The sequence below is a fragment of the Toxorhynchites rutilus genome, chromosome 3 (assembly GCF_029784135.1).
Source record: "Toxorhynchites rutilus septentrionalis strain SRP chromosome 3, ASM2978413v1, whole genome shotgun sequence".
NCBI classification, from domain to species: domain Eukaryota; kingdom Metazoa; phylum Arthropoda; class Insecta; order Diptera; family Culicidae; genus Toxorhynchites; species Toxorhynchites rutilus.
Window position 1 is genome coordinate 215,719,762 of NC_073746.1, and position 11,554 is coordinate 215,731,315.

Consider the following 11,554-nt stretch of genomic DNA (forward strand, 5'->3'; position numbering starts at 1 on the left):
GTGGTTAATGCTAACTCGATAACCATCTGTTAATAGCACTTGATTGAAACATATTTGGTCACAGTGTTACATGGATAGAAAACATTCAAATAAACTCTTTCACATGAATGTATTTTTAAATTCCTAGAGGAACTGGCAGATTATTTTCCGGATCTTTCTCGATCCAAACGGAAAGAATTCCGTGCGTGTATGTGTGTGTGTACCGGCTGCTTCGAGATCTTCCCGGGGAACCATTTGTAGCATCACTCTCCTCCTGATGGATTCCCTTCTGGCCTAAGGTGCACAAACAGGCTCTTGGTGACACCGTTCATCCGCGCTTTCATGATAAATGAAGAGCTTCACCACAACAGCGACAACATGCTCCAATCGCTGTTCAATTAGAACTGAGTGGATTTCCGAGCGGCGCTCGCTTATATACCGATTGGTGATTTCAATAGCCTATTTTGAAAGCAAATTTAAGACTATTGAAACAAGTTTTTGGATCAGAAAGAAACAAATATAGAACGCGTAGACATTTTATCTTTCGAATGAAGTGTTTATCATACCATTTCGTTCAGTTGTTTAGGAGCCATCAACACTCAAAATCTCGGTCTCCGGCGTAACGCTTTCGTTTTCGAAACATTGATTTTACACCCCGGTATAGAAATGAAAGACGTAGTCCTACGTCAAAAAGTTTCCCCCAAGAAAATAACTCAAATCCACTCCATTCACCGTTCAATTTCCTTTTGTTTCCCTGCTTTGCGATGGGACACTTTTCCTTTCCAGTTATGCGTGGCTATTTTGTGCTTTTAGTTGCATGTCGAAACGTGTTGCTGTTAGAAATCATGTCATGCAAAAACTTAGAAAAACTTAGAGCATTTGATGAGAGGAGGGGAATGATTTCAGAAGTGGATAATTTAGACGCAAATATGCTTTTTTCGCACTGAAATGCATATGAACCATCGAAAATAACTAAATGAACGATAACTTCGTCAAATTTGCTTCAATTCATACACCGCACAAAAAAATAAACCGCACAAGAAAAGAAAATCGCACAAAAGAAATCGCACAAAAAAAAATTCGCACAAAAACAGGTTTTACTGTACAGGAACAATCCGATAGGTCTCGTTGGCTGTGAAAAGTCTTTCATCTCAAAGGTGAATATGAAAACGACTAAAGTTTATTGTATATGGATGAGACGAAAACCAATCTCTTTGAATCGACTGGAAAACAGATGGTGTGGAGGAAACCAGGATAGGTGCTTCTGGTTCAGAATTTGGTTCCCCCAGCGGCTTCTAGAACTGGAACCTGCAGTCTCACGTGCCGAAATTGGGTCTCCCTCGTGATTACTACTTTCAACAGGATAATGCCCCGAAGCAAACTGACCTCATCGTGAGGGAGTGCCTGCTCTATAATGTCCCAATCAACACAAAGCGCCTCCGTAATTACCGGACTTGAACACTATTGAGCATCTATGGTGGGTAATCAAGAACCGTATGAAATATAAAATCCAGAGAACTAAGAGGAACTCAAAACGACGATTAGTGAGATCTGGGAAAGCATTCCGCCTACAGTGATCAGAAATCTCGCCTCGGCACTTGCAGGTAGTGCTGGTCGCTAAAGAGGGCCACTAGGAGATTGGTTTTTGTCATTTGATAGCATTCCTGAAATGCTTTTAATTTTCTTTTCAAGAAGAACTTGAAGTGTACACTCAATTTTGCCACGTCTGAATTGGAGATTTTTTGTTTGTTTTTTAAACATGAAGTATGAATGTGATCATTTTATTTTTTTTCTTAGCACTACATGAGAGTAAAATGGATCGATTTTTTAGATGAATATAAGTCGCATTTATTTATTTACTTTTAAACCTCGAAAATCTCAAAAATAACAAACCAGCACGAGGTGTATATTCAATTTTGCGATTGACTGTATTACATACCAAATCAGTTTTATTGTAATCTTCGTTCGCGTTAAGAAGTGTAAGATACTCGCAATAGGTTTGTTAACACATTGTGGACCGCTCACGAGATTTCTCGTTTTCGCGTTCCTTCTTTACGAACTTGTGTGAAATTAGCGGATAATAGTTTTTATTGCGTGCAAGGTTCTTTTCAACGTCTTGTTGGATTTAATGAATAATGAATTATTTCAATTGAAATAAATTGATTGTTTATCAAGTAACAACCATCAAAATCATGCTCATTAGATAGAGAATTGAATCATTTGTCTTTCCACTTAATTCATTTTTTTTCTTGATCGTGACAGAGAAAAGTTATAGAAAGAAACGTGAGCATGGGTCAATATAGGAAAATTTACAGAATTTTGAAAATTAAAAAAACGTTGTTCGAATAGAGTTATCGAAGTTATTTCACCTATCTTCCAGCCACAACTTTATTAATCGAAAAAGGGTATGAGAAAAGTTATAAGCCAAGTTGTTTGGAACAAATTAATTATGTTAAAGAAAATTTAAAAAAATTGATTTGAAAAGACTCAAAACACATTCTCGAGATAGTAATTATTCGATATAGAATATTTTAATTTATCTTTAGCAAAATTATCATTGATCGGAAAAGGGTCTAAGAAAAGTTGTAAATTAATAAATTTATCAAAAATGGAAATAGAACTTTTTCACACTCAAAAAAAAAATTAAGGAACAGAGTGCAAAGTCGAATTTTTTAGGCGATTTTTGAAATACTTTAAAATCGCGAAATATCAACGCATGAAGATGGGATATAAATGCGCTTTCAGTATTTTTCTCAATTTTTTATCTCGAAGCTATTGAAAATTTCGCTAAAAATTGAAAGGTATGTTTTTCACCATAGATCCTATGGTGCACCCGTGGCCGAGTGGTTAGTTCTGGGCGGGGGATTTTTTCGTCAAAATTTCCTTCGACTTGCACTGTGGTCACGCGTATTCTAGAGCTTGCCCTTCGGAATACATTCGAGGCGTGTTATTTGGCTTAAGAAATATCAACTAAGTATTAATAAATGACGCTAATAATTGCATACGTTGAGACGGCAAAACTTCCACAGGGAACGTTAACGCCATTCAAGTAAGTCCTATGGTGAATTACATAGGGATTCGAAAAATAGTCAAAATTTCTATACAATAGAAATTTTTACTTCCTTACCCAGCCAGACCCTTTCCCCCGTACAACTCTTGAACGTTTTGGCCAATAACTTTTCTCATACCCTTTTCGGATCAATGAAAATTTGGCTAAAGATAAAAAAAAATATTCTATGGTGAATTATATAGGGATTCGAAAAATAGTCAATAACTTCGATAACTCTATTCGAACATTTATTTTTTGATTTTCAAAATTCTGTATATTTTCCTATATTGTCCCATGCTTACGTTTCAGTCTATAACTTTTCTCTGTCACGATCAAGAAAAAAAAAAGAATTATGTGGAAAGATGAATGATTCAATTCTCTATCTGATGAGTATGATTTTGAAAGTTGTTACTTGATAAACAATCAATTTATTTCAACTGAAATAATTCATTACTCATAAAATCCAGCAAGACGTTGAACAGAAACTTGCACGCAACAAAAACTTTTATCCGCTAACTTCACACATAGAGGCGAATGAACTGCAAAGTTTAAAGCCCCTTAAAAACTTGCAAGCAAAGCAAGCAACTTCACACAAGCCAAAACGTGCGGTCCCAGCCGTATGTCTTACAGATTTCTTTCCGGTCCTTAAAGAGTTAAGATAAAATGATGCATGATGGTAGCTACGGTTGTTTTCTCAATAGTATGAATCTAAGTGGTGCGGACTCAATCCACTTCATTTTCAAGCAAATTCATGCATTTTTTCAAGCGATTTCTTGCAATAAATTCTCAGACCACCAGAGATGCCAGATTTACATATATGTTTGTAAATTTACAGACATATCTGTAAAATACTTTTGACATGGGGCTATGTCTTTGATTTTTATATAGGGGGTTCACTCTACAAAAAATATAATGATTCATTAAGTGTTTTCAAACGCATAATACTCAAAATCGTTATTGTGACATATATTGTGTTATATACCATTAAACAGGAAATTTATCCAGTATTTTATTGCTTGAAATAAACAAATATAGCAAAACAATTTGACTATTAAAATGGTTATGTTTTTTCGATTGCACTAACCACTCGCTTTCCTCCCCGACGGCTACATTCGGGCGTTAGCTCACAATGTGAGTCGGGCGTATCACAAGCTATTCTCCATTTTCGAACAAACAGGCATTTATTGTTGGCAGAATCAATGAAAGTATAATCTTGGAAGATAGTTTTACTCTATTATCCTCAAAGTTCAATCAATTCGGGCTCAATTAACGTCTTTATCGTGTAGGTCTTGCTACTAACAATTTATGTGATTGTGGTCAAGGATTTCATAATATCGAGCATGTTGTTTGGTTACGTAAAAAATACAATAAATGAATTTAACTGGCTGATGATTCAGAAATTCGAAAGGGTACACTCACGCATATCAGATTATAACATCTTGAGTAGTCGCGATCGTAATATTATGTTCTCTATATATGTCTTCCTTAGAAGCTCGAATGCACTTGCCCATTCTCCTTTCCCTTTTCTATACTTAAGCAGAACTCAGCATCCAATGAGATCAGTTCACTACAGCAACTACACGAACTTCCCAAGAGAGCACCCAATAGGATACTCAATATACATCACCTGGCCATAATGTTATTACAACCCCCTACAAATAATGGTAACGTGACAACGAAGGAGTAAATGCTATTATTATCCTTAACACATTTTTGTAGTCATAGATTTACTTGGATTAGGCTTATATTTATGAAGATCTTAACTATTTAGACTTGTGTTTAAAAATGATAAATGATGATGTGCACATTATTGAATAGAATGTGGTTTTGGATTCTACCACGTTATCTCATCTAATCCGTAAAGGATACAAGTTCAGTTTCAGGGCTTCCATTTGGTGTATCCAAATAGAAAAAAATACAAATTTTGAACAATAAAAAAAATCAATTCAAATGCAATTACTACACACAAACACAGGCCTATGTCAAGATCCCGTCCGTGCCCCTAGGCTCAGACCCATCAATGTTTTATTTTTGTTGCAGACTTTTTGGATATAACAATATTTCACAGGTTTCTGAAAAATGAGAGGCTCTACCCAGCAAACATTAAATCGTATAATTATGCACGTGCCAAGTCTTACAAGAAATCCGAATAAATCATAATCGCATATAATATCAATCAAAGTATGCATCGTGTATATTTGAAATCGCATAAAATGTAAAAACTCGATTTTATATACCATTATCAAATTAAGTCGCAATTCGCAACATCAATTTTATGATGTACATTGTCGTAAAATATATTTAATCCGCATCATATGCGTATATTACGCTGATGCAGTTTGTGTGTCGTATAAGCGTATAATTTAAATCGATTCAGTACTGTAGTAAATCGTGTTGCATGCTGAAGAAAATCATGAAACAGTAAATCATATTAGATCCTAAGAAAGAACAGTTTACATCATATTGAAATGTCAATGAAATGCTGATGCACTCGAAAGTTTTAACCGCTGTTGAATTAAATTTCAGATAGCCGCGCGATACAGCTGGTGGATGATAATTCAGACGACCGGAGTTCGAACCCACATCGGAGCAGTTTTCACCAAACATCAATCTGTGCCATTTTAAACATTCATATTCTACTCCCAACACAAGTCAATCAAATAATTATTATTTCTACAAACATAAATACTCATATATAAAAATGGCGATTTGTGAGGCTATAATAAACATTTCACGAAAATATTTTGGGCCATTTGTTTTTGTTTCTATGTCTTTAATAAATCGTATATGAGTATGGCAAAAGTCGTATTTGGTGCTTTGACAATTCATGAATATATTCATACTAGATCGCAATTCAATTTCAACATAATCGCTATTATAGCCGGTCAAAGTTGCATATTCATCCAAACAAATTCGGTGAGCATTTGTCATGTATGTATATGGCCTTCACTTTTGCATGCATATGCCAACCAAATTTTAGGGCATATGATGTTATATATACGCTTGTTATGCGATTTAATGTTTGCTAGGTATTCATCAAATCACAATATTTTACTCACTGTATGACATTTTTCATAGTTTTAATACATAAAAAGTTTTTATATTCAGTTTATATCAATACACATGACGTTAGTCCTATTTTTTGAGTCATTCATTATCATTTTGCCGCCCGGCGTAACGACAGTGGTTATGTGCTCAAAATAGGTCGCACCGCAGTGATGTCGTGAGCATAGCATCGCTCAGTGGCCGATGACAGTACTTCGTATCTTTTGCATTCTGTTGGTGTTTTGTTCGGTAACAATAGCCTGTACACGTCCTTGTACACAAACCAAGTAAACCGAATTAGCGCTGCCGGCGCCCAGCAAATCATTTTCTAGCAAATATGCGGATGGCACATGTTGCTAATTTCCTTAAAAATGACTCTCCTAGAGGGGTATCTTTTGAGCAAACGACAATGAGTTGATTCTCAAAGCCCTAACTGAACATCTTTGAGAAATATTAAGATTGACTACATCCAAGCGATAACGGAGACCGTTTCTTTCCAGTCCTTAAGCATCCCTTCAACCTCGCACTGTTAGCCTATATCTATCTATATAAATAAAAATGGAGGCCAAATCTATTCGTAAGCGGAAAACCCGAAAAAGGGATGGTCCGATTTTAGCCTTTATTTTTTTGTATTCATCTCTTCCCGTAGATCAATATAGTGGAGAGCAAAATCGGAAAATTTTCGGAAAAATCTGAAGGAATGTCGGAAAATTGAATTCCCATATGACCGAAAATTACAGCGTGATAAGCGTTGTTAGTCCATTCGATATTTGCGCTAGCGAAGTTGATCTTTGTTCAAAAGTGGAAATGGTTTTTCAGGCAAAACAACGAATTCCCATATCTTCTATCTATCCATATATCTATATAAATAAAAATGGAAGGCCAAGTGTGTTGTTAATCGCCAATTCCGATTAAGGAAAGGTCCCTTTTGAGTCGTCCCGACATTTTGTTGTATTTGTTGTATTCTGCCCATAGAACAATGCTATGATAAGAAAAAGTTTAGGAATTCGTTTTAACGAATTCATATCAAAACAATAATGTTGTGTGGGACGAAGTTAGCCGGGTCAGCTAGTATATATACAGCCATTCCATGTCAAATCGATAAAGTGGTTCTCAATGGGAAACATGATTTTTCGGACCACCGGTTAACTTTGAAAAACTATATCTCAAAAATGAAAAAATATTGTCTCTGAAACCGAAATATGTCATGTAAAACATCCTCAGCTTTCTAGAAAAATATGAAAAAATATAGAACCCTCTAGTCCAAAGCCACGAAAACAGTAAAAAACAACTACAATCGATCATTACGAAAATAAAATCCATTTTTTTGCGAGTTCAATATTTTTTTAATAAAGAGCTAGCTAATTGGCTTCAATTAGATGTGTCGATAATCGGTTCAGTGGGGAAAAACAAAAGATTTTTCGGACCACCCTAAAATGGAAATGGTCATCCTAACGAAAAAATTAAAAAATACGGGTCTAATATTTTGCGATAAAGAACAAAACTACCACTTTTCATCATAATCTGAGAACCACTATATCGATTTGACATGGAATGGCTGTATATATGCAAAATACACATATACAAAGTATACAAGAATATACAAAAAACAATCTTACGTGCATTGCGATGTACAAAGTATTAATGAATCTGTGAGAATCAACGTTAAGAGACATTTCTACAGATCCGTAACTTTAACAGACATTTCCACATTTTTAACAGACTTTCACATATGTTTACAGATATTTTTTTAAAAATCATCTGGCAACTCTTCGTTCCACTTTTCATCGAATGTTTTCAAAACGCAGGAGTAAACATTTACGTGACTTTGACTTCGTTTGTTTTTATTTCGTTCGGAAAAATATTATACCTGGGAAAGTGGACATTAAAAATGCGTTACTCAGTGAAGGCTGCCTGAAAACGAGTGAAACGTTTTTACAAACGCGTTCAGAAACGTTTTTACAGACGCGCTGGGTCGATTTTTGCGGAGATGACAAACTAGTTCCGAATAATGGTTCCCGTATCTGTGGAGTAAGTACGATATTTGAATTATTGAAAACCAAAAGTGTAGCAAACCTTTCGTACATATTTTCAGGATTATTTTGATACAAATACATCGTTACATTTCAACCGGAAAGGAAACCTCGTGAGAAACCGTAATGCCTTCTCCACTATTAAGCCGGTAGTTGACTCAGAAGATTAAGTCCATCATCAACACGAAGCGCAGATTGCTTCACCGTTACATTAATCACCAGCACTAGCGGATCATAATTACGTGGATTTCATTTGGCCAGCTTCATTAGCAAAGCTGTTTTCACCGACGTTAGAAAAAAAACGTCCCCAAAACATTTCACTATTGATATGTATGTATGTATCAAAACTCGCCAATGTCGAATTTGGCTCCCACATTAAAATCTTGGAGTGAACTAAGCGTTATTCGTAGGTTATGATATTATGTCAAGTTCTGATGCCTTGCAATATGAGATGCTCTTTCAGAAATGCAATGGTCGATTAAACAATTGACGGAAAAATGTAATTCGTTCATCTTAAAAGTTTAATTATTTTTGCCTTTGATAACAATACCTTTTTTATAGTGTTGATTATCATAAGAAAAATAACACTCCTGATCGTTGGATCTTTTTTGACATTTCAATTGGATCTTTTTTGACAGCCGTTTTGATTCAGTCCGCACTACCTAGGTATGAATATATTCAAATTGTGCTTTGGTGCTACTACATGGGCTGAATAGTCCCGGGATTATTCAACAGCTGGCGCCACTAAAAATGAACAAAATTCATTTCGATTTCATCTGTCACTAGATGAAGTCGAAATGAATCTTGTTCATTTTTAGTGACGCCAGCTGTTGAAAAATCCCGGGACTATTCAGCCCATGTAGTAGCACCAAAGCACAATTTGAATACAGCTTATGTGTGAAATTTCATGACTTTCCGTTTATTTCTTCACATACTACAGTTGTTTCTACCTGAGCATTCGTACAAAAATGGAAGAAGAGGAATATCATATTTTGATCAAACATTGTTTTTCGATAGGAAAACTCATGAACAATCAATGCAGTGGTTGACGAACTGTTATTCCACTTCTATTCCTTCGTGTTGATACTGGTAGCACTTCGGGTAACGGCATGAAACGTACGGTCATCGATGGCAGCCAACATTAGCTAAAACAAACAAATATCTGTCATTAAATGCAATTTATTGTCCGAAAAATTATAAAAGGCTATACAATTTGAAGTACCATTGAAATTGAAAATTAAAATTATTGTTCCTGTTAACACTACACAAAGCAGAAAAACTGTCCTAAAATTACCTGCAAACCGATTTATGTAGGTATTAAATAAATTATAAAAATGAATTAAAATTGAAACAAAAATGAAATGAAAATTACAGCAAAAGCTAGGTTACACGGAAAAGCAAAAACGTCGTAACTCGCTGAAAGAAAATCGGGATTCACATCAACCCTCAAAAGTTTCGGGAACACTTCAAGAACAACAGTTTATCGTTGGTTTAGTGAATTCAAAATGAGCCGTTCACGCACCGCAGATGCACCTCGCTCAGGAAGGCCAAAAGAGGTTACGAATCGCTAGAAATCGTGAAACAAGTGCATCGACTCGTGAAGTTACGCGAGTTAGCTGAGGCCACAGGCATTTCAAAAGAACGATTGGGATACATTTTGCACGACATTTTGGATATGAAAGAGCTATCTGCGCAATGGATGCCGCGTTTGCTGACCGTCGACCAAAAACAGCGGCGTGTTTATGATTCAACAGCCGGTTTGGCGTTGTTAAAGCGTAATCGAGTAGACTTCTTTCGATGTTTTGTGACAATAGATGAAACGTGAATCCATTACCACACTCCAGTAGTACTGATGCATATTTCGAAGACTTAGACGTTTCGTACTACAGAGAGGAAATCGAAATGTTGGAAACTCCCTATACCAAAAGTATTGACCTCGAAGGAAACTATGTCGAGGAATAAATACACCTTTGCCCAAAAAACGTTTGTTTTCATTAAAAATTCCGGGACTTTTCAGCCCATGTAGTACTTTAATTGCTCTTTTTAGACGACAAAACTTGGGGAATTTGAATTGAAACAATCAAAACGTGGAATTTAGCGAGTTTGTTTAAAAAAATATAATTCTACATCAGAAGTAAAAGTTGATAGAACTGTAAAAACGGTGGTGAGACTCGATGAAATTAAAGTGTCGATAAAGCTGAAAGTTCCAAATTGGACTCAAAATACGGCACTAATAATAGGTTGAGAGGTGCTGAAGTGTAAGGATATTAAACCGGACCGGGTTTATCCGACGTACTCACAGTACTTGCGATATCCCCTTTCTTCGCAATGGGATGGAGCTCCCAGTACGCACAAAGCATGGAGCGCAGTTGCTTTACGATTTCCCCAATACCTTCAACTGATAGCGCTGTCAAACTTCGTTTGAAAACTCATAGATGGCTGTGATTGACGATGCACAAGTGGTCCCATCACCAGTTGTTAAGGGGAACGCATGAAAAATTGGTAAAATTTGTCCAACATTCGAAAAAAACATGAAAATCCGTTATTTTTCGACCATCCAGAGTGTGGTATTCCCTTAAGGTGACTCCGTTGATGGCTTATTGCAAGTGGGTGTGGTTTTCTTGCGGTGTAACCTGATGACGTGAAACTTTGAAACGCTGATGGTTATATCGTTTACACGGCACAACGATACAAAGTTATCCAGTAACTCCGGCGACAATCGTCTTCGTTAACCTAAATAGATTGCTTCCGTGCCTTGAAGGGTTACAGAACTATCCTGAAGCGGATTATCCAATTTGGCCACAAGAGCTCTATATTGCCAAGATACGACTCAAGCCATTGAATAAATTTTTCGATGCACTCTTTTTGCGAGAAGAATGAGATAAATACAATGCATTGTCGGTAAAAATGGATGTATCCACTTGTTTACGCTGACCGATATTACAAAGATAGATCGAAGTGAACTCATTGAGATTTGAGGTTACACTTCTGCCGGGATATAAACCATGCTGGTTTGTAGAAATGTGACCTTTCATTTCTCTGAATGACGATTCAGTTTCTCTAACGTGACTGTGTGGCAAAATGCACTATATTATTGACAGAGAATGTCATCACCATCAAATTTTGCTTCTTTCGAAGAAAAAGTCAGTCGACATTTAACGATAACGCTCACTATTACCGGTAAAATCTGTGAGCTGCAGCGTGTTTGGAAGAGCACAGACCAGATTACCAAACTTTTGGTTTAATGGTGATTATTAAAATATTTTAGCCAACGTCATGCGTCAATCCTGAACAGAGATTATGTCTGATAATATTAGGCTGTCAAAAAAGTCCTGCGGTATTTCCGCGAGGTGTCGTTATAAGCGCGTAGTTCTAGTTGTATTCATTGTATCGAGTCATACTATAGCTTTATTATTCCTCTAGCGATCGATAAACCTCTACGCTTCAT